This window comes from Mus musculus, chromosome 7 (assembly GCF_000001635.26).
Source record: "Mus musculus strain C57BL/6J chromosome 7, GRCm38.p6 C57BL/6J".
Taxonomy (NCBI): Eukaryota; Metazoa; Chordata; class Mammalia; order Rodentia; family Muridae; genus Mus; species Mus musculus.
Window position 1 is genome coordinate 17,660,464 of NC_000073.6, and position 22,250 is coordinate 17,682,713.

The 22,250-nt window shown below is 45.3% G+C and overlaps 2 pseudogenes across 1 annotated transcript; one reads left to right on the forward strand and one right to left on the reverse strand.

Moving 5' to 3' along the window:
- Positions 1-1,939: 1,939 nt before the first annotated feature.
- Gm45973 lies at positions 1,940-5,634 on the reverse strand (annotated as a pseudogene).
- Positions 5,635-11,849: 6,215 nt separating this feature from the next.
- Psg-ps1 (pregnancy specific glycoprotein, pseudogene 1) lies at positions 11,850-21,597 on the forward strand (annotated as a pseudogene). Its single transcript, NR_002857.1, has 5 exons — positions 11,850-12,038; positions 12,983-13,342; positions 17,185-17,544; positions 19,584-19,943; positions 20,945-21,597. The product of NR_002857.1 is annotated as a pregnancy specific glycoprotein, pseudogene 1 (transcript).
- Positions 21,598-22,250: the final 653 nt, after the last annotated feature.

Genomic DNA, 22,250 nt, shown 5'->3' on the forward strand with positions numbered 1-22,250 from the left:
AAGGAGTGAGACCGGTATTGCAAGCCCACACTGTGTCTAAGGGGGGCACTAGATACTGACCACTTTTGCTAGACTGGATGTTCTGGGTCTGATTACAGAGGTGCCCTTTATCCTGAGGTACCTGGCCCAGACAAAGCCCTCTTCCTGAAACTGCTGCTAGAGTCAACTTTCTGTTTTCTCCCCAAAGGCATTGAGAATGATCTGAAGTAATATTATAAGTCCTGATCTGAGCTATTCCTTCATAATAGGGGGGGCTAGAGGCATAGCATAACCAGCATGATTGAGTCATATTAGGGTTAGTCCTATTTAAAGCTAAAAAAGCTCCCTGGACTAGACTGACCAGACGGCTCTCTGTATCTAGGGGCAGTGGGGAAGCCAAGGTAGGCTTTATGAGGGGAGTATTAGTCCCTAGGAAGGGTACCACCGTGTTGGGCTGTGGAGTTGGTGGAGCTGGTACGGCCGGGACTTTTGGGGGAGCCGGTACGACTGGGGGGCTCTGTTCTATAAGGACCTTGTTGGGCCCTACGAGTGTCACCGCGGGGTCTCTCACTGTCAGTCTGATCGTGAAAATGAACCCAGGATCTCTTAGTGGAATGTATACTCGCCAACCCCACCTATTTCCTTTAAGCCAACTCAGACGGTGTTGTTTCCCTTTCTCGGTGAACTTTATAAGTAGGGGGTTGCAGTATTTACCTTTGCATGATCCTGGGGGGCTGTTTTTAAAAGTGCACCCATTCTCTGGATATTTATAGGGGTTTCTTTCTCCCTGGTTTGATTTATCATAGCCACTACCTCGTTTTACCGTGATTAGGTCCCAGTCAGAGGAGGGCTTCCAGTAAGCTTCCCCTGTCGTTTCACATGTCCATTTACCACAAAAGTAATCTGATGCCCCCCCCACATTCTTGTTGAAGCCTTTTGCTCCGACCCTGACCAGGGCAAACATAAAATTGTGCAGCTCTAAGATTAGCTCGGTAGAACTGCCCCGAACATCCATACGAGTTCCCTATCCCGCCCGGGACACATCGCTGTTCAGAGGGTGGGTTACTAAGATCAGTATGATCGGGGAGGTCCCAATTGGGGGATCCTGCCGCTAACTTACAGATGTCAGGTGTGAGATCAGGCCACCAAGTCCAGAGGGGATGGACTGCAGTGGTTGCCCATACAATGTTTCCCTCCTCATTAAGCACTTCCCAGGACTGTTGAATTGGAGCATGAGGGTTGTGGTTCCCTAGGCTCAGGGTGGCGCCTGCGGCGCAAACGAAGCTTAAGAGGATTGTCAGTGGCTGCCACTGTCCAATTGTCTTCGTGGTTTTCTTCATCTTGACTGGCGGCCCTCTTGACGTGGGAGGCGTGGATCCAGGAGGCAATCCCGTCAACTTTTACCGCAGTAGGGGTTGTCAGTAACACCAAATAGGGTCCCTTCCACCGTGGCTCGAGGCTGCCGGTTCGATGCCGTCTGACCAAGACTTTGTCTCCAACTCGGAACCCGTGGGGTACTGCGGTTGTCCCTGGGGTATAGGCTGCCTTCAGTTGGTCCCAAATTTGGGTCCTAATCACTTCTAGGGCCTTTAAATGAATAAGCAAAGAGGAGGGTAAGACAGGTTCAGAGTCGGAAACCAATGTTCCACCAGCTTCCATTAAGGGGGGAGGTCCTCCATACAGAACTTCAAAAGGAGTGAGCCCGAAACGTCCAGGGGTGTTTCGGGCTCAGAAGAGCGCAAGAGGGAGGAGAGCCACCCAGTCTTTCCCGCCGGTCTCAATGGCTAATTTAGTCAAGGTCTCTTTTAAGGTTCTATTCATCCTCTCTACCTGTCCTGAGCTTTGAGGGCGGTAAGCACAGTGTAATTTCCAATCGATGCCCAACTGAGTGGCCAAGCCCTGACTTACCTGGGCAACAAAGGCTGGTCCATTGTCGGACCCGATTACCTTAGGGATTCCAAATCTTGGCAGGATTTCTTCAAGGATCTTCTTGGCCACAATCTGGGCAGTCTCAGTTTTAGTGGGAAACGCCTCAACCCATCCTGAAAAGGTGTCTACAAATACTAACAGATACTTGTTACCATACATTCCAGGTTTAACTTCAGTAAAATCTACCTCCCAATACACTCCAGGACGGTCTCCCCGTTGTCTCTTTCCAGGTTCTTTGTAGGCTCTAGTCGCATTAGTGAATGCACATGGTTTGCAGGAGTCTATAATCTTTTGAGCCACTGACTTCAGGTTGGGGACTTGGTATCGGGAATTTTTAATTAGTCTCATCATCTTTTCAACTCCCAGGTGGGTGAACTGGTGTAGTCCTTTCACAAATTTTATTCCTTCTTCGGGAGTCAATTCTATTTTCCCTTCAAAAAAGTATGGGAGGGGATCACTGGTCCACAATAGCTCTTTTATGTTATACCTCTCATCCTCAGGGCTTTTGGGCGGATCACCTTTTTCAGTTAAGATCATGGCCCCTTGAGCAACTTGTTTTGCCACTGAGTCTGCCATTCGGTTGCCCTTGGCCACCAAGTCTTCTCCTCTTTGGTGGCCGGGGCAGTGGATGATGGCTACCTTCTTAGGTGCATGTATGGCTTCCAACAGGGCCAGAATTTCTTCTTTGTTTTTAATGTCTTTACCAGCCGAAGTCAATAGCCCTCGCTGCCTGTAGATGGCCCCATGGATGTGTGCGGTAGCAAAAGCATAGCGGCTGTCAGTATAGATGTTAACGATCTTACCTTTAGCCTCTCGGAGGGCTTGTATAAGCGCTATAAGTTCAGCCTTTTGTGCCGATGTTCCTTCAGGCAAAGTGCTTGCCCAAATTACCTTTTTCCCGTCCACCACCGCAGCTCCAGCCTTTCGCTTCCCCTCTATCAGGAAACTGCTGCCGTCCGTATACCAACTGGGAGCTCCAGGCCAGGGTTGGTCAGTCAGGTCCCTTCTGGTCCCAGTTTCTTCAGCGAGGATGTCTGTACATTGATGTACTGGGACGGAATCATTTGTTAGAGGGAGAAGGGTAGCTGGGTTGAGGATGGCAGGGGGCGCAAAGGTTACACGCTCATTTAGCAGCAGGCTCTGATAGTGTGTCATTCGGGCATTTGTCATCCATCTGTCAGGTGGCTGCCGCACAATACTTTCCAGGGCATGAGGGGCTACAACAGTCACCTGCTGTCCCATTGTCAATTTGTCAGCATCTTTGATCAGCAGGGCTACTGCTGCAATAGCTTTCAGACATGTGGGCCATCCACTAGCAACGGGATCTAATTTTTTTGACAGATAGGCTACAGGTCTCTTCCAGGGTCCCAGTGCTTGTGTCAACACTCCCCTGGCTAACCCCGCTCTCTCGTCCACATATAGGACGAAAGGCTTAGTCAAGTCTGGTAATGCTAGCGCGGGGGCAGTCATTAGAGACGACTTGATAGCCTCAAAAGCTCTTTGGTGCTCTTCTTTCCACTCAAAAGGAACCCCTTCTTTAGTCAAAGGATATAGAGGTGCCGCTAGGGTTGCAAAGCCTGGAATCCAGAGTCTACAAAAGCCAGCAGTCCCCAGAAACTCACGTACTTGCCGTGGGGTGGTTGGCGATGGGATCATCATAACAGTCTTCTTCCGGGCTTCTGTGAGCCATCTTTTACCCCCTCGGAGGGTATACCCCAGGTAGGTTACCTCAGTTTGACAGATTTGTGCCTTTTTAGCCGAAACTCGATACCCCAAGTCACTCAGTTCTGTGAGGAGCCTCTCAGTTCCCTGGTGACACAGCTCCTTCGAGGCCGCCTCGACCAAGAGATCATCCACATACTGTAGTAGGGTAAGCTGAGGGTTTCGAGCGCGAAAAGGCGCGAGATCCCGATGGAGGGCCTCGTCAAACAGGGTGGGGGAATTTTTGAACCCTTGTGGTAGCCTAGTCCAGGTTAGTTGACCAGTCTGTCCGCCCTCTGGGTCCCTCCATTCAAAGGCAAACAGGAGCTGACTCTTAGGGTGCAAGCGCAGGCAAAAGAAGGCATCTTTTAAGTCCAGGACTGTATACCATGTTCTCTCGGGTGGGAGAGAGCTTAATAAATTGTACGGGTTCGGGACTGTGGGGTGAATGTCCAGGACCCTTTTGTTAACTTCCCGGAGGTCTTGCACCGGGCGATAGTCATTGGTCCCTGGTTTTCGAACTGGCAGAAGTGGTGTATTCCAGGGGGACTGAGAGGCCACTAAAACTCCTTGGTCTAGCAACCTCTGGATATGAGGCCGGATGCCCTCCCTAGCTTCCTTGCTCATGGGGTATTGTCTTACCGAGATGGGGGTGGCATCAGCTTTAAGTTCTACCACAACCGGAGGCACTTGTTTAGCCAACCCCATTCCTGCTTGTTCTGCCCAGACATTGGGGAACGCAGTTAGCCAGCCTGAAGAGACTGCATTTTTGGGTTGCTCTTCATGCAACCGGTACTCTTCCTCTGTGTTGAGGACAAGGCAGGCAACGGGGGCTTTTCCCCAGCTTACTTGTGGGCCTTCTGAAGTAAATTGGACTTGAGCCTTTAGTTTGGTTAGCAGATCGCGCCCCAAGAGGGGAGCAGGACACTCAGGTATCACCAGGAAGGAGTGGGTCACTATGTTCTTGTTTATCTGTAGGGCTCGTTCGGTCATCCAGGGGTAAAATTTACTACCAGTGGCTCCAATCACCATGGTCTTTTTAGAGCCTAGCTTGCCTAGGGGGCTAGTGAGTACTGAATGCTCTGCTCCGGTGTCTATCAGGAAGTTGACGGGGGTCCCCTCCACGGACAAAGTTACCCTAGGCTCAGGGAGGGGGTCTGAGCCCCGACTTCCCTAATCATCTTCTAGGGTCAGGACCTTGGATCGCTCCCGGTTTTTAGGGCAGTCTCTAGCCCAGTGTCCTTTCTCTTTGCAATAGGCGCATTGGTCTTTTTCCAGTGGTATCTTTCTGCCACCTGGCGGTTTCACTGCCCTGTTGCCCAGGAGCCCTGTTTTACCTTTTCCTGACTGTCTATCATTTACAACTGCGGCCACAATTTTACTCAAATTTCTCTCCTGACGGCGATCCCGTCTATTTTCCCTCTCCTCCATTTCTTTCTTCTCTCTCTCCTGCCTCTCTTCTTCTGTTTCCCTCTTATGATAGACTTTCTCTGCTTCTTTTACTAAATCTTGGAGCGTATGATCTTGGAGCCCATCCAGCCTTTGCAGCTTTTTCTTAATGTCGGGAGCGGACTGACCAATGAAGGCCATGGCTACAGCGGCTTTCTGCCCCTCTGACGAGGGGTCAAAAGGGGTGTACCTCCTATATGCCTCCATGAGACGCTCAAGGAAGACTGAGGGTGGTTCAGTCTGCCCCTGCAAGACCTCTCTTACCTTAGCCAAATTGGTGGGCCGTCTAGCGGCCCCTCTGAGACCTGCCACTAGAGTCCGGCGATAGACAAGGAGGCGTCCCCTACCTTCCGCGGTGTTGTAGTCCCAGTTGGGGCGATTCAAGGGGAAAGCCTCGTCCACGAGGTTAGGGAGGGCAGTGGGTGTGCCGTCCTCTCCTAGAACATTTTTTCTCGCCTCCATCAGGATTCTTTCTCTTTCTTCTGTGGTGAAAAGAACCTGCAAAAGCTGCTGACAATCATCCCAAGTGGGTTGATGGGAGAACATAAGTGACTCAAGGATCCCAGTAAGCCCAGAGGGGTTCTCTGAGAAGGGAGGGTGGTTAGTTTTCCAATTATATAAATCAGAAGAGGAAAAAGGCCAGTATTGTAAAGGAATGAGATCATTAGGTCCTGGCGCTGGCCCTCCCACATGTGCTCTAAGTGGCAAGGCAACTGTTGAATCCGGCCCCCCTTCCTCCCCGGGGCTTCGGCCTCGGCGGCTCTGAGTCCCCCCCGCCAGTCCCTGAGCCCCTCTCGCTATTGGTCCCTGTGGTGGGGCGGCTGCAGGTGGCTGCTGGGGCAGGGGGTAAGGGGGAGGTTGGGAGTCCATCCAGAGGAGGTCGTCAATCTCTGGATAAATCTTGGGGGGTGCTGACGGGCCGGACTTTCCGGCTGCATCAGACTGGGCAACCGCGACCGTCAGTTTCGAAGAATTTGGGGTCCAAGGCTTGACCCACGGAGGTGGGAATTGGACGAGATTCTGCTAGGTCACAATATAGGGGATCTGATCAGGGTGACCCCCTTCCTCCTGAAAAACAACTCGCCTGACGGCGGCGATTAGTGACAAGTCAAAAGCACCTTCTGGTGGCCAGCCCACTCCAAACGTCGGCCACTCAGAGGCGCAAAAGGTCTGCCACGGACCCTTTCTGACCTCCACCGACTGGTTGTGGGCTCTGACCTGCACCTCCTTCCAATGCTCCAGAGTTAGAGAAAGGGGAGTGGACACAGATTGTCCCATTTCTAGAATAATAGTAGACACAACAAGAGCTAACACAAGACTAAGACAAAAAAGAAACCAAAAACGGCGGCGACTTCGCGTCGACCACAAGCAACTCAAAGAATCAGATGGCCTTTCCAAGGCTGGCCAATTGAGACCCTCTGCACGAGGTGGGACTCGAACCCACAATCCTGTAACAAAACACGAGGTGGGACTCGAACCCACGGTCTCGCAACAAGGCGCGAGGTGGGACTCGAACCCACGGTCTCGCAACAAAACACGAGGTGGGACTCGAACCCACGATCTCGCAACAAGGCACGAGGTGGGACTCGAACCCACGATCTCGCAACCCCAGATGGTCTCTTGGCCTCCAAAGGGGTCCACCAGGCGTCCCTGGTCCTCCCCTGTTCCTCCTGGGACGTCTCCCAGGGCGAACGGACGGTGGACACCTGGACACGTCTATCCTTATCCACCCCGCGTTCCCTCTCGGAGCGCGGTCTCACTGAGCGTCCGCAAAACCGAAACTGCGATCGCACCAAACTTAGAAACAGAACACAGACACCAGACCAAGACAGGTCAAAGAATCTTACCTTAAAGTGGGTCTAGGACCTCTGGGTGGTCGCGCTGATCCCGGACGAGCCCCCAAATGAAAGACCCCCGAAGGGAGACCCTCACTCAAGCCTCGGGACAGCCGCGGACCCAAGAAGACACTGAGACCGAACTCAAATTGTAGTGGGCAAGATTTAATAAAGTAACAGCAAGAAAGCACATAGACCAGAGCTCTGGGGTCGAAACTCATACACCTAGTATGGTGTAGAGGAGAATCGACCTCGAGCCAAATTTTTCACAGGCTTATATAGGAAAAACTCAAGGGGGGAGAGCGGGGCAGGGAAAGTACAAGTTTGCATAACTAAGGGGTTCTGCCAAGGGACAAGGGGTTCTGCCAAGGGAATTCTACGTAACTAAGGGGTCATGTCCTATTATTTGGCAATGTACCCGGTTCATTCTGAGGTTGTTCCAGGAGGCCCTTATCTCAAAAATGTTCTTGGAACAGTCTTTAGTTGGGAGGGTTCGAACTCTAGGGTGAGGAGTTCAGGAATGCATTCTGGGTTGAAGAGTTCAGGAGTGTTCTGGGAACAATCTCTAGATGGGAGGGGTCGGGCTCTGGGGTGAGGAAGAGTTCAGTAATTTTTTATCTTTATTCTTCAGTTCCATTACTTATACAAATACGAATTTCTTGCACTCTCACAGTAAAATTTTGATTTCCTTACATTTCTCCAAGGGTTTAGCAGGTCCTCCGAGGTGAGAAGGACCTGGTAGCCAAGAAAATTCATTACCATACGAATATCCTCATCTCCTCCAACTTACTCCTATGACAATTGGAGGATTAGAAATATAGATCCAATATGTACAATCGATCTCTGTTACTTGTATAGCTACCACATAGAGCATAGCAAGGAACAAAGTTGCAACACTTTCAATAGTATTCACAATGCTAGATCTCCTGTAGAAACAGAAACATAACTGCAGCCCCACCCCAACATTTTTCCTGGTTTCCAGTCTGATGTTAAATTATCCTTGTAGTACACAGGCTGAATTGATTCAGCATGTTTCCCCCCCCAAAAATTCCTTTCAGCAGATGTTGTTCTTGTTTCATTAGCACTTAAAAATTTAAAGTTAGTAAAGCTTTATGCAATTTGTCTGTGGGAGTCTTCATATACCTCCTTGTGTTTTAAAAAGGCATCTCTTTTAGAGTGTGATTAGATCTTCTAATGATTTTTTTCTGTAGGATTATACAGTAACTCTGTGATGTGCTTTATGTTATAACATGAAAAACATGTTTCATTTAGTAGAAACATAAGCAAAAGTATTGCTAGTTTTTATTTGTATCAGTATGCCAATTACTTTGATTGCCTCTAATAAATGTGTAATTACAGAATAAACATTTTTAGAGTTTGAATGAGGCCATTAAGTGCTATAAATTTCCCTCTTAGTACTGCTTTCTCTGTGCCCACGAGTTTCCATTTTTGTTAAAATTTAGAAAGTCTTTAATTTCTTTATTTATTCCCTGACCAAGTTATCATTGAGCAGATAAGAATATGGTCTTTCTGTTGTTTTATAGTTATTGAAGGCTAGCCTTAGTCTGTGGTGAGCTGATAGAATGCATGGGATTATTTTAATCTTCTTGTATTTGCTGAGGTCTTTTTTAATGGGATATTTTCTTTATTTACATTTAAATGTTATCTTCTTTCTTGGTTTCCCATCTGGAAACCTCCTATCATAGCCCCCTCTCCCTGCTTTTATGAGGGTGTTCTTCCCCACACACTCCCAACTCCACACCCTGGCATTCCACTACATTGGGGCATTGAGCCTTCATGGGACCAAGGGCCTCTCCTCCCATTAATGCCTGACAGGCCATCCTCTGCTATATATGGGGCTGGAGCCATGGGTCACACTCAATGTGTACTCTTTGGATGGTGGTTTAATCCCTGGGAACTCTGGGGGTCTGGTTGGTTGATATTGTTGTTCTTCCTATGGGGTTGCAAATCCCTTCAGTTCCTTCAGTCCTTTCTCTAATTCTTCCATTGGGGACCCTGGATCAGTCCAATGGTTGGCAGCAAGCATTTGCATCTGTCTTGCTCAGGCTCTGTTCTGGCAGAGCCTCTCAGGAGACAGATATATCAGGCTCCTGTCAGCAAGCACTTGTGGGCATCCTTAATAGTGTCTTGAGTTTGGTGTCTGCATAGGGGATGAATCCTCAGGCGGGGCAATCTCTGGGTGGCCTCATGCTCAGTCCAATGGCTGGCTATAAACATCTGCCTCTGTATTTGTCAGGGTCTGGCAGAGCCTCTCAGGGTACAGCTATATCAGGTGCCTTTTAGCAAGCACCTGTTGGAATCAATAATAGTGTCTGGGTTTGTTAACTCTTTATAGGACAGATCACCAGGTGGGGAAGTCTCTGGATGGCCTTTTCTTCAGTTTCTGTTCTACACTTTGTCTTTATATTTCCTCCCATGACTATTTTGTTCTCTCTTCTAAGAAGGACTCCACTAAACCAAATAACTCTATTTAAAATGGGGTACAGAACTAAACAAAGAATTCTCAGCTGAGGAATATCGAGTGGCTTAAAAGCACCTAAAGAAATGTTCAACATTCTTAGTCATCAGGGAAACACCAATCAAAACAACCCTGAGATTCCACCACATACCAATTAGAATGGCTAAGACCAAAAACTCAGGTGACAAGAGATGCTGGCAAGAATGTGGAGAGAGAATACTCCTCTTTGTTGGTAGGATTGCAAGCTGGTACAACCAGTCTGGAAATCATTCTGGTGGTTCCTCAGAAAATTGGACATAGCACTACCTGAGGACCCAGCAAAAGCACTCCTGGTCATATACCCAAAAGATGCTCCAATATATAACAAGCGCACATGCTCTACCATGTTCATAGCAGCCTTATTCATAATAGCCAGAAGCTGGAAAGAACCCAGCTGTCCTTCAACAGAGGAACAGATACAGAAAATGTGGTACATTTAGACAATGGAGTACTACTCAGCTATTAAAAACAATGACTTCATGAAATTCTTAGGCAAAATATCATCCTGAATGAGTTAACCCAATCACAAAAGAACACACATGGTATGTACTAACTGTTAAGTGGATATTAGCTCAAAACTCGGAATACCCAAGATACAATTCACAGACCACATAAATCTCAAGAAGAAGGAAGACAAAAGTGTGAATGTTTAAGTACTTCTTAGGTGTGCGAACAAAATACTCACGGGAGTAAATAGAGACAAAGTATGGAGCAGAGAGTGAAGTAAAGGTCATCCCAGATACAGTCACCAAACACAGACAGTATTGTGGATGCTAACAAGTGTTTGTTGAAAGGATCCTAATATAGCTGTCTCCTGAGAGGCTCAAAGCCAACCATTGGACTGAGATCAGGGTCCCCATGGGGAAGAGTTAGAGAAAGGATTGAAGGAGCTGAAGGGATTTTCTTCTTTTCTTTTCTTTTTTCTTTTCTTTTTTCTTTTTTTAGTTTTTTTGAGACAGGGTTTCTCTGTGTAGCCCTGGCTGTCCTGGAACTCACTCTGTAGACCAGGCTGGCCTTGGACTTAGAAATGCACCTGTCTCTGCCTCCCAAGTGCTGGGATTAAAGGCATGCCCCACCACTGCCTAGCTACTGAAGGGATTTTCAACCCCATAGGAAGGACAAAAATATCAACCCCTCAGAACTCCCAGGGACTAAACTACCAACCAAAGAGTACACATGGAGTGTGACCCATGGCTCTATCCCCACATGTGGCAGTGAATGGCCTTGTCAGGAATCGATAGGAGGTTCTATCAAAGCTCAATTCCCCAGTGTAGGGGAATGCCAAGGATTGGAGGTTGGAATGGGTGTGTAGAGGAACACTCTCATACAAGCAAGGGAGGGCAGATGGGATAAGGGCTTTCCAGGGGGCAAAAGGGGATAATATTTGAAATGTAAATAAAGAAAATATTCAGTAAAAAAAAAAGATAAACCAGTCATGGTTTGAAATTCACAATATGAGGCAGAATAGGGCACATTTGGTGACATGTAGAATAGTTTGGTCTTTGTTTCACTGTGTAATCTGTTGGTGAAATAAATTAACGTATTATTTTTATAAATACAAATTAATAAATATTTAAATAGGTAAACATGACTACTCCATCTTGTTTCTTGATACCATTTTCATGGAATTTTTTTCCAGCTGTTTATTCAGCCTGATGTAATGTCTGTCTTTGTTACTGAGGTGTGTTTCCTAACACCTCTATTGTATGGGATTTTAGGTCAGAATCTTGCTCTTTAGGTGAGTTAGGGTATCCAGGGCTTGCTGTGGTAGGAGTCCTGGGTTTTGGTCTTGCAAGGTGGCATTAGTTTCTGTTGCTTATGTTCTTGCACTTGCCTCTAACTATCTGTTTATCTCTTGTGTTAACTGGCCTTGCTGTCTATGACTGAATTCTGTACCTCTGTGTAGGAAGGTAGATCTCTGTGAGGTGGGTTAGAGCAGGCCTCTTCAAAGCAAACAGTGCTGTCTCTGGTTTGGGGGGGTGGGTTCCTATTATCCTGGTTACAGCAGATCTCCTGGGAGTCAGGCTGTTTCTGCGTGTGGGCAGGGGGGTTGGAAAGCCTGATCTGCCCTGGGTAGAGTTGCAGACTAGAAGGTTTTTTTGTTTTTTTGTTTTTTAAATCATAGAAAAAGAAAGGTTGGTTGTTGTTGACTGTTATGGTAAACAAATAGAACTGTTGGACTAATTTAGTGTTTATATTTTAAAAAAATATTTCAGTTTAAACTTTGATGATGACAGACCCAAAGCCAAATCACAGCAGAAGTCAGCCAGTGATGAGTTCTTTGAGAGCAAAGTGATGCTTATCAGCATTGTTGCTCAATATGTTGCCTGGAGGAGAAACATAAAGAGAAAAAAGTTGAGAGGGATGCAGAACATCACTGAGAGTGGAAGGGACATAGCAGTGCTGTGGATATAGAGTCCACCACCCACAGGCCATGGGATTCTGGGAAGTGTTCCTGCCTGAGAGAACACTCAGATCAGAAGAAGGAATGACAGCAAATGCTGGTGCTGTGTTGGACGGGAAGTTCTTCTTCTCAAAGAAAGGACAGTACAGTGAGAAGAGAGATGGAGGTGTCCTTGGTGCTTCTCTACCAGGGTGTACACCCTGGCAGGGTCTTCTGCTCACAGGTAAGGGTATCAACTCTCTGATGGTGGTAGAAAACTCTGATCGGTTGAGGGGAACTCAGAGGTAGGCAGGGAACTCCTAAAAAGGATAGGAGTATTAGATGAGACTTGAGTTTTTTGCTGGTAGTCATGGGGCAGAAAGTATTTTGAGGAACAGAGGCTCAGCAGCTTAAAAGATATCTGTTGTCAGAATGTGAGGAGTAAAACAAAAAAAGACTCAAGTCAATCATATTGGCTGTTAGGTTCTGAGGACTGACATTTCCAACCATGACAACATGACTCTTCAAATTGAAACCAAACACAGGTAGGCCAGTGTCAATGTGTGGAGATATGACCTGAATTCACTCTTCAGGTCCCACATGGTAAATAGAGAAAACAGACTCCTGCTGGACTTTATCTGACTTCTACACAGGATTGGACAATGAAACTGCAATAGACATACTAGACTCCTGTGTTCACAAAATACACACATACAAATACACAAGGAAATGTAAAAACATTTAAATAACACTTGAGTATAATTATTGTCATTAGTTCCAAACCTGGAAACCATGGATAAACCCATGGAAACATATTTTCCCCCTCCTTTCTCCCCTCCCTTCCTCTCTTTCCCTCCCTTTTCCCCTTCCTCCTTCCTTCTCTCCCCTCCCTCCCTTCCTTTCTTCATTTCCTTCCTCCATCCTTCCTTCCCTCCTTCCCTCCCTCCTTCCATCCTTCCTTATTTTCTTCCCTATGTCATTATTTTTCTCCTTTCTTTCCTTTTTGGACTGGTATCTGAGTCTTTTCCTGAAACTTAGACAGTTAATCGTACAGTGAGAGACTCTGAGGGAATAGAGATCATGTTCCTACCTCCATCAAAGAGAGTGGGCATACCCCTACCCATACCCCTAAGCTGAGTTATTATCACATCTGCACAATATTGATGGTTTCTCTCTCTTCCCTTTTAGCTTTTCTTTTAACCTCTTGGTTCCTGCCCACCACTGTCCAAGTCACCATTGAATTAGTGCCACCACAAGTGGCTGAAGGAGAAAATGTCCTTATTATTGTTTACAGTCTGCCAGAGGATCTTACAGCCATAGCCTGGTTCAAAGGAGTGACAAATATGAACCTCGGAATTGCATTGTATGCACTGGCCTCTAACATCAGTGTGAAAGGGCCCGAACACAGTGGTAGAGAGACAGTGTTCAGCAATGGATCCCTGTTGCTTCACAATGTCACCCAGAAGGACACAGGATTCTATACTATACGGACCTTAAATAGACATGGAAAAATTGTATCCACAACATCCATATACCTCCACGTGTACAGTAAGTCATCTTTGTGAACTCTGGGTGCTGGATGGGGTTCATTCTATGATACACACAAAGAATTATCAGGCCAGGCATGTGCTCATCTATCCTCTGCATTGTGACCCCATGTTGGGTTTGAGCATTTAGTTGCAGACACAAGTGATGTAGAAATAGTAGAAATAGATCAGAATCATTTATTTGACTTCACATTGGAGACAAGTGGAGGCATATTGGTTAACTCAGTCAGGAATGTCTACTTGAGAAAGACCTTTAGACACTGAACATAAGGCCTGGTTGAGAAATACATAGCATACTTAGAGAGATGAGAGAACCAGGAATATTTGGCTCCAGACCTCTATCTCAGACTCAACTCCTGATAGTCCTGAAAAGCATTTTACAGAGGTTGGATTTTGATTTTTTGTTTTCAGAGAACAGTAATATCAAGTAGTCAATGTCTTGTAGTATGTGGGACCAAGCAGTACAATGCCAGAAAAGTCATGGTTAGGCTAGATCCCCTGGATATCTCCAGTGACTCAGCAGAAAAGCTTATCTGGACAGGTGCCCAGGTCATTAATGACCTATTTTGGATTTATGTGACTTCACAGAAAGGTCATGTCATCAACATAAGAGACAGACAACACTGGTCTTCTGACAAGTGTTTGTTTTCTGGGTTCCAGTTCAGGGAATTCTCTCCTGTATGCAAATAGAAACAGGTTCTGTGTCTCTGAATAGCTCCCAAGATGTTAATTACAGTTCCACCAGTTGTTAACAGTGGGCAGCATCAATATAAAAAAAAATCAACATTCAGGAAACTATTTACCTGAACCAGGAACTTACCTAGTATCTTGATTCCACCCATATTTCTATTGACCTGGAAATCATGGACACAGAATTCTTATACCTCTTGCCTGCTTAGTGTGTCTGATACACTGCCAAGAGATGGTAATAAGTTTTTGTTTTATGTATTTCATTGGTAAATATAGAATAGATAAGGGAAATCAACTAGAGAGAAGTCCAAGGTATCTCAGAAATACCAGTGAGCACATGGGCAGAGCCATTACACAGCTTAGTATGCAGGCAAAGTGGGAGTATCGTCATGAAATCTTATGTTGAGAAGAAGGATTCCACAGCCTCTTCCCAGGAATCAGGTTGCCTCCTCCCACACACCCATGGCTCCTTATACATATGCTCCTAGGTCTTTGTCTTGGGTTAGAACCCTGACTGGTGACTCCAGCGAGGATATATCTGTCCCCTTCACCATGATCACTCAGATGTTATCTTAGAAGCTCCGTGGGCATCTTGGTCAGTATGTTGAGAGCGAATTTCATCTTTCTAGATCACTGAGGACACAGGGCATACTGGATGCACTGCTGAGTTTTTGTGTTTCACAGTTGTGCAGGGTTTTCTTTTTGGTGTTGACAGACCAAGATCATGAGGGAAGCCCCAGGGCCATCCACTATTCTTCTAGGTCATGGGAATGCTCATCAGTTTTGATGCTCACTCCATGTTCTGAGGAACTGAAACAAAATGACAAGAGAGGGGCGAAACAATGTTTTTTTTTTTTAAATTAAAAATTCACCTATAGTCTATGGGAATATGAGTGGTGTTCTTTCCTGGGAAGTTCAGTTCAGAAAGGGGAAGGACAAAAACTTGTGATCTATGCAGTAGACAAAAACTTGTGAGCTATGCAGTAGTAGATGTGCCACAGAAGGAGGACATATCAGGCTACTGAGAATAGGGAGGCACTCTTGTATCGCTCTGCAAAGGGTGCACCACCTATCACAGGTTCCTGCTCATAGGATAGGAAAATGCAAGTTGACAATGGGTAAGAGGAGAGGACTCACTTACTGTCTTCAGTCTCCTGAGTGGCACAAGACATGAGAATAGTCTCAGGGTTTGTAGAAGAAGAGACAGAATGGTACAGAGGCTCAGCATCAGGAAGTTGTGATTGAACAAGATACAGTAAGGCTCAGGGACACATTGTTCTTACACAAAGTTAATCACCAAGACCACAATATTTTGAAGATTAATTTTCTCAGTTTGACAAGTTAAATAAAAAAAAAATCAAGCTGGTGTTGTGACATGGTTGAAAGGGTACAGGCATTTCCTTCATTGTCTGACAAGTTGAGGCCAATGAACAGAAGTCCCCTGGCATCTACCTAAGTACTGTGCTTTGTACCCACCCATCCACACTGATACTTGCTGTTGTGCCCCTGCTCACATGTAAATACAATATGTAAAGTGTAAAAACTTAAAGCAAATGGAATGATTCAATACTATGTCCCCAAACCTATGGATTTCTTAAATAAATCTATGGGCATACAAGGTCCTGCCCATAGATTATTCATTATTCATTCATTCATTTTTCATAGGTATCTGAGTTTTTTTTTGAAGAATTAAAAAAAAAATAAGACAAAGCACCATTATTAGGGTGTCCTGGTCCTAGAGGACTGGAAGACCTATAAACAAAGCTAGAAGGTAAAGTCAGGTATTAGCTGAACCAAAAGAGGAACATAAAGGTAACAACAAAAAGATTCAGAGAATTAAGAAGCAAGGAGAATGGGAAAGAGTTTGTGCAGGCATCACACCAATAGCAATGTAGTCAAAATGTGAGCAGGGATTGGATGCTAGAGAACCAGAGATAAGTTGACAACTGAGGAGAGGGCACCATCCAGGGAAAAGGAAAACTGTATGGGGACACAGTGTAGGACACATAGATACCACCTACTTTGGCTGAGCAACAGACACACCTGCTCAGGACACAGGGCCTCATCTTAGCTGCTAAGTCTGACATGGCCATGGCAGGGATGGCATGACAGTATTCCTACCCCTGGAACAGAGCTAGCAGGTCATGAGCCTCTATGAGTGTTGATGTGGGTATAAGACTTGTTTGTGTGTGTATATTATATACATATATATTACTTCATGTGCTTCCTTCAGGAACTATTCTCTCTACCAAGGTATTGGAAAATATTCTCTTTGCTAAGGTTAATAACTCCATGATAATTAGAAGCAGCATTAAGTTTGGGAGGTGAGGGTATGTCTATATCTCAGTAAAATGGTAAATGCTGAAACCTTCAGAATAGCCTTTAAGGATGTGGGAAAGAACTCTGAAAACATGAGCTCAAAATATATAATTTCTCAACTATGCAAAATATAAGGATACAATTGTATAAGGAGCTTCACAAATCTAAAAGAACAGAGCCAGCTGCACTATAAGTCAGCTTGTCAGAATGATACTATGGAAGGGAAAAAAGATATTTAGGGAATGTCATTTGCAGGGCAAGATCCCACACAGGTAAGTATTTGTTTGTGCTTACAAAGGCAGGCAAATTTCTGAGTTCAAGGCCAGCCTGGGGCAGAGGGTGGTCCAGGCCCAGGGGTGGTAAGAATGGTAATTTCAGGGTGGGGTCCCACCAAGCTTGCTTAATGTTTGTGCTTCAAATCTGGCAGACTGATTTCTGAATTAATTTGCAACATAAAAAATTGCTTGCTGTCTCTTTCTAAGAATCAATGGGCTAGGGTCAAAGAATGCTGATTTTGGGCTAATCAAAATGGAACCTGGAGTGAATGATTGGATTGATAGTGAATAATCTTTGCTCTTAAAGTAATGAGCTATCCTGGGAGTTTTTAGAAAAGCAACAAAAAGATGTCTTGAGCAGAACATAGAGAAAACAGTTTGAAAAGCTGTCTCAAGAACACAGACTGTCAGCTTGTAACCCACAGTTTGACTTTGAGTCATTTGTTTTGCTGCTCTCAGACACTCTTTCCTTAGAATCCCTCTGCAAGCTGAGGTTGGTCCTTGGCACTTAGTCAAATAGATGGTCCTAATATTGATGGATCTTTTTCTTCTCTTCTAGCCTTCTTCTGGACTTGTGGACCTCTTTCCCCCTCTGCCCAGCTCACTATTGAATCAGTGCCACCCAAAGTTGCCGAAGGGGGAAGTGTTCTTCTAGTTGTTCACAATCTCCAGGGGAATCTTCGATCCCTTTTCTGGTACAAAGGGATGATTGTGTCCAGGAACCTTGAGGTTGCAAGACACATAATAGACACAAATTTAAGTGTGCATGGGCCTTTACACAGTGGTAGAGAGACAATATACAGCAATGGATCCCTCATGTTCTACAATGTGACATGGAAGGACAGTGGATTATACACCCTACGAACTCTAAGTACAGATATGAAAACAGAATTAGCACATGTACAACTCCAGGTGGACGGTAAGTAATTCTCTGTGATAGTTTAGTGCAGTGCGGGGCTTAAATAGACAGGGCTGCCATAGTCTGTGCCTCCCTCCTGTCTTCACTGTGTTCCCATGTTGATTTTTTAGCACTTGGTACAAGACACATATGTAAGAAATAAATGGCTGTAGATCAGACTTTGTCCTCTGACTCCCAACCCCCATCAAGGAAGACCTTGATGGAAAGTAACTCAACCTATGGTATAAGACTCTTCCTAATCTCTTAGGACTCTAGCCAGGCATTTGAGGAAACCATGGCATCCTCAAGGAAAGGTGAGCACCACGGAACCCTGAACCCTGTCATCTTTCCAAGGTTGGACTAAAGTGATCCTGGGGAGAATTGTTTTGGTATTAAACTTCTACTTTCTCTCAGAGGTGATAGGGAACAACGTTGTTTGTTTGTTTTGTTTGGCTGTCTATGTCAAATTTGGGTATTTATTAACTACAAACATATGAGTTTCCTCAACAAAATCCAGGAGCTGATGTGGGCACCATAAAGGATTCCTGTTTAGTGGCTTGGTCCTCATGTCATGTTCAATTTGCTGTTTTATATCACCCAGATTCCCTAGCCCATAGGCAAAACTGCCTGTAAGAGACTGATCCACCCATATCAATCCCCAGTTAAAAAATAAATTATAGGCTTGCCTATAGGCCACTCTGGTGGTGGCATTTTCTTTGAAAAACAACTATTTACTGATTCTTTGTGAACTTCACATCATGTGCCACAACCCCACTCATCTTGTCACTTCATATCTGCCTTCTGCACTTGTAATCCCCTCCAACAGAAAACAACAGCAGCAACAACAACAAAAACAAAAGTAAACAAAAAAAGGAAAAAAATCTCATCATGGAAACTGTAGTGTGTTATAGTGTTCTATAGTATACCCTTTTGTCTACACATCTTTACTTGCAAATATTTGTTGCAGTGAGTCACTGTTCTGGTTTAAGGTCTGTACATTCTGCTATAGTATCAATACTAGCTCTTCACTGGTACTCCTTTCAGATATTCTGTTGTTGCCCTGTCTCACATGTATCCTTCTGCCTTGGATCAGCAGCACTGGTTTCTTCATGTGCTCTAGCAGTTCATAGATGTTGTGGTGGGCCAACTCAAAGCCCTGGATCTGGGCCTGGGTAGTAGCTGAGTTGGTCATCCCACCAGCTCTCCCTCACCCACACCACCAGGTCAAGCTCTCATTACTGCCCTGGCAGGGTCAGCTCTTCTGCTCTTAATCCCTTGGGGGCTGGCTCACCCACACCCACTCCCACATTCACACCCACACCACTAGAACCAGCTCTTCTATGCAGTCCAGGTGAAGTGCAGTGCCTGTTCTCCCAAATGAACCTTTGAGGGGCAGGGACAGCTCTCCAGCTCTTTAGACCTTTGGGGTCAGCTCTCTGCCTGCTGCAGGCAGCAAAGGTTGTAGCTGGAATGCATCTTTCTCCCACACCTGGTGGTAGCATTTTCAATTGAAGCCTTGTCTTTCAAAAGGACTCTACATTATTATTAGCTCATATAAACCCAGCTAGCCCAATACCCTAGCCTTTTCCAAGGCCTGAGCCTAGTCTGAAGATCAGATTGCTACCATTCCTCATTCAGATCCAGCCTGTAGGACACAGAGCAGAGCAGAACAGTAAAGACATCTAGACGGTGATATCAGGGGTTGACTGGAGCTACAAAGCAAACTAAAAACAAAAAACAAAAAGTGGAAATCTTGGGCCCATATATTTCAGTAGAGGCATCATCTCAAACTACAGTGTGCATGAATATATACAGTGGCTGACAGTGCAGTGTGGGAGCAGCCATGTAGACACTTAAAGGGACACCTCCATGAAGAGGAAATGACATTTTCAAGGGCACTGAAAGAATGGACAAAGTCACGTTGCTGACTTTGATCAAGACACATTTACATTTGCAACTCTAGGCAGAATGTCACATTTATATGCTCAGGACAGAAATACTCATCTTTCCATTAAGCACAAAGATCACTTGTGATGGAATTTTATTTTTTTCCTTTCCAGCTTCCCTTTCTCCGTGCTGTAATCCCCTTACCTCTTCTCAACTCATGATTGAACCAGTGCCACGCTATGCTGTTGAAGGAGAAAGTGTTCTTTTCATGGTTCATAACCTGCCAAAAGATCTTCAAACCTTTTCCTGGTACAAATCAGTGTATGGGGCTGAGATATTAAAAATCACAGAATACAGCAGAGCCATGAGTTCCACCACACGTGGAAGTGAACTCAAAAGAAGAGAGCGTGTGTACACCAATGGATTCCTCCTGCTCCAGAATGCCACTGAGAAAGATGCAGGAATGTACATACTAGAAACTTTAAGCAGAGATTTCAAAATTGAAAAAGCACAGGTGCAATTATATGTAAACAGTAAGTGACTCCCTACACCTTTTGGCTACTGGGTCTGACTTATTCCTACATTGAACTGTCAGAACTGGGTTGTGCTTGTTCTCTGTCCCACTGGACTGTGTTTCCACCGTGGGGATTGAGTAGTTACTGTGTGACATACATGAGGTAGAAAAACTACAGTAGATCAGAATCCCTCACCAGTGTCCACTTCCACAGAAGAGAATGTGTGTGGGATAATTCACCTCAAAGACATCATACAGACTCTTGTGCCTCACACCATAAACATGGACCCATGAAAGACCCTGTGGGACTCAGACAGGCTCTGGCTGAGGAAGACATGAGGTCCCTACAGAGAGCACCAGGAAGCCCTGACTCCAAAACTCTTTCCCTACTTTCACTCAAAGTGACACTGGAAAAATTTTGTGACTTCTTAGTTTTTATTTCCTGTTAGAGTTGACAGAGAACAAGTATTTACTGAGTCTTAAAAACCCATAGAGTGTGGAACCAGCTGTGCATCGCTCCCACAGCTACATTTATATAGGTCACCTTTGCATCTCCTTCTCCTGAGTCTCAGTGGACATGTGTCTGGGCCATAGCCAATTGTTCTGATGGGCTTAGGAGACTCACAGGAAGGTCAATGTTTCCATGGTAGAAACAAAGGAGCAGGTAACTACTTGAGACATTGTTAAGGGTCCAGCCTAGGGAATTCTCATCCCTAGATACTTGCAAAAGATACTGCTTACTTGAACAGCTCTCCCACCCCAGGTGACTGCTAACAACTAAGCTTAACTCACAGACAAAGCAATGATTATTTACAATGTGTTCTGTTACAGGACAACTGAGACATAGGAAATACTGGCTGAATGTAGGTCACACATCCTGGGTGGCAGATCAAAAGCACAAGATATGCCTACCAGTTACAGTTCTAGTTTCTCCCCTTAAAGTCTTTAAGTGTGAACTACAGAGGGGATGGCTGATCTCTCTGTAGAATTTCTGTCATTTGGTCCTCTCTATTTTTACAGAGCCTGTGTCACAGCCCTTCATTCGAGTCACCAACACCACGGTCACAATACAGAGTTCTGTGGTCCTCACCTGCCTCTCAGCTGACACTGGAATCTTCATCCATTGGATCTTCAATAACCAGAGTCTGCAGCTTACAGAGAGGATGACACTATCCCCAACAAAGTGCCAACTCAGCATAGATCCTGTCAGGAAGGAGGATGCTGGAGAGTACCAATGTGAGGTCTCCAACCCAGTCAGTTCACAGACCAGTCTCCCAGTCAGCCTGGCTGTGACAAATGAGTGACACTTCCTTTCATCCTATAAAGGAGTGGGGGCATTTCTTTATTGATAAGGTACAAAATGGAGTAAAGTTATGGTGAAAATTGTCAGTTACCACTCAGGTACAGCCACCATTGTGAGTCATGTCTGTAATGCTGGGATAATTGTGTGTATAAGGACAGACCAGGACCTAAAATGAGACTCTGTCTCCAAAGGAAAACAGACATCAATGTAATAAACAGAAATACAAAGGCATCAAGGATTTAAGTTGTGGCTCAAATATATAGCCAGTCATCAGAATACATGGGAATCAATTTTGAGAGCCCCCAAACTTTGAGTCTGCTGTTTAAATGTTGCAGTGTTTGAATAGAAATAAATGCATCCTGTCATATACTCAAAAATATTCAGTGTTTAACTATTTCATCTAACAGCGGTGCCTCCTAGTTCTGCATGTGCAGTGAGGAAGAGTGACGGGGAAACACTGCCCATGTTTCACAGTGGATTAAGTAGTCTCTGTGTGCACAATGTTTGGCTGTGTGTCTCTGCATCTGTTCTATTTCCACCTTCTGCTAGAGGAAGTCTCTCTAGTGATGACTGGATAAGTCACTGATCTATGAGTATAGCAGAATATCATTAGGAATAATTTTATTGATTTTTTTTGTTTGCGTACTGGCTGGTTTTGTGGGTCAACTTGACACAGGCTGGGGTTATCACAGAGAAAGGAGCTTCAGTTGGGGAAGTGCCTCCATGAGATCCAACTGTAAGGCATTTTCTCAATTAGCGATCAAAGCAGGAGGGCCCATTGTGGGTGGTGGCATCCTTGGGCTGGTAGTCTTGGATTCTATAAGAAAGCAAGCTGAGCAAGCCAGGGGAAGCAAGCCAGTAAGGAACATCCCTCCATGGCCTCTGCATCAGCTCCTGCTTCCTTTGGTGATGAACAGCAACATGGAAGTGTATGCTGAATAAACCCTTTCCTCCCCAACCTGCTTCTTGGTCATGATGCTTGTGCAGGAATAGAAACCCTGACTAAGACAGTTTGCTTTTGAA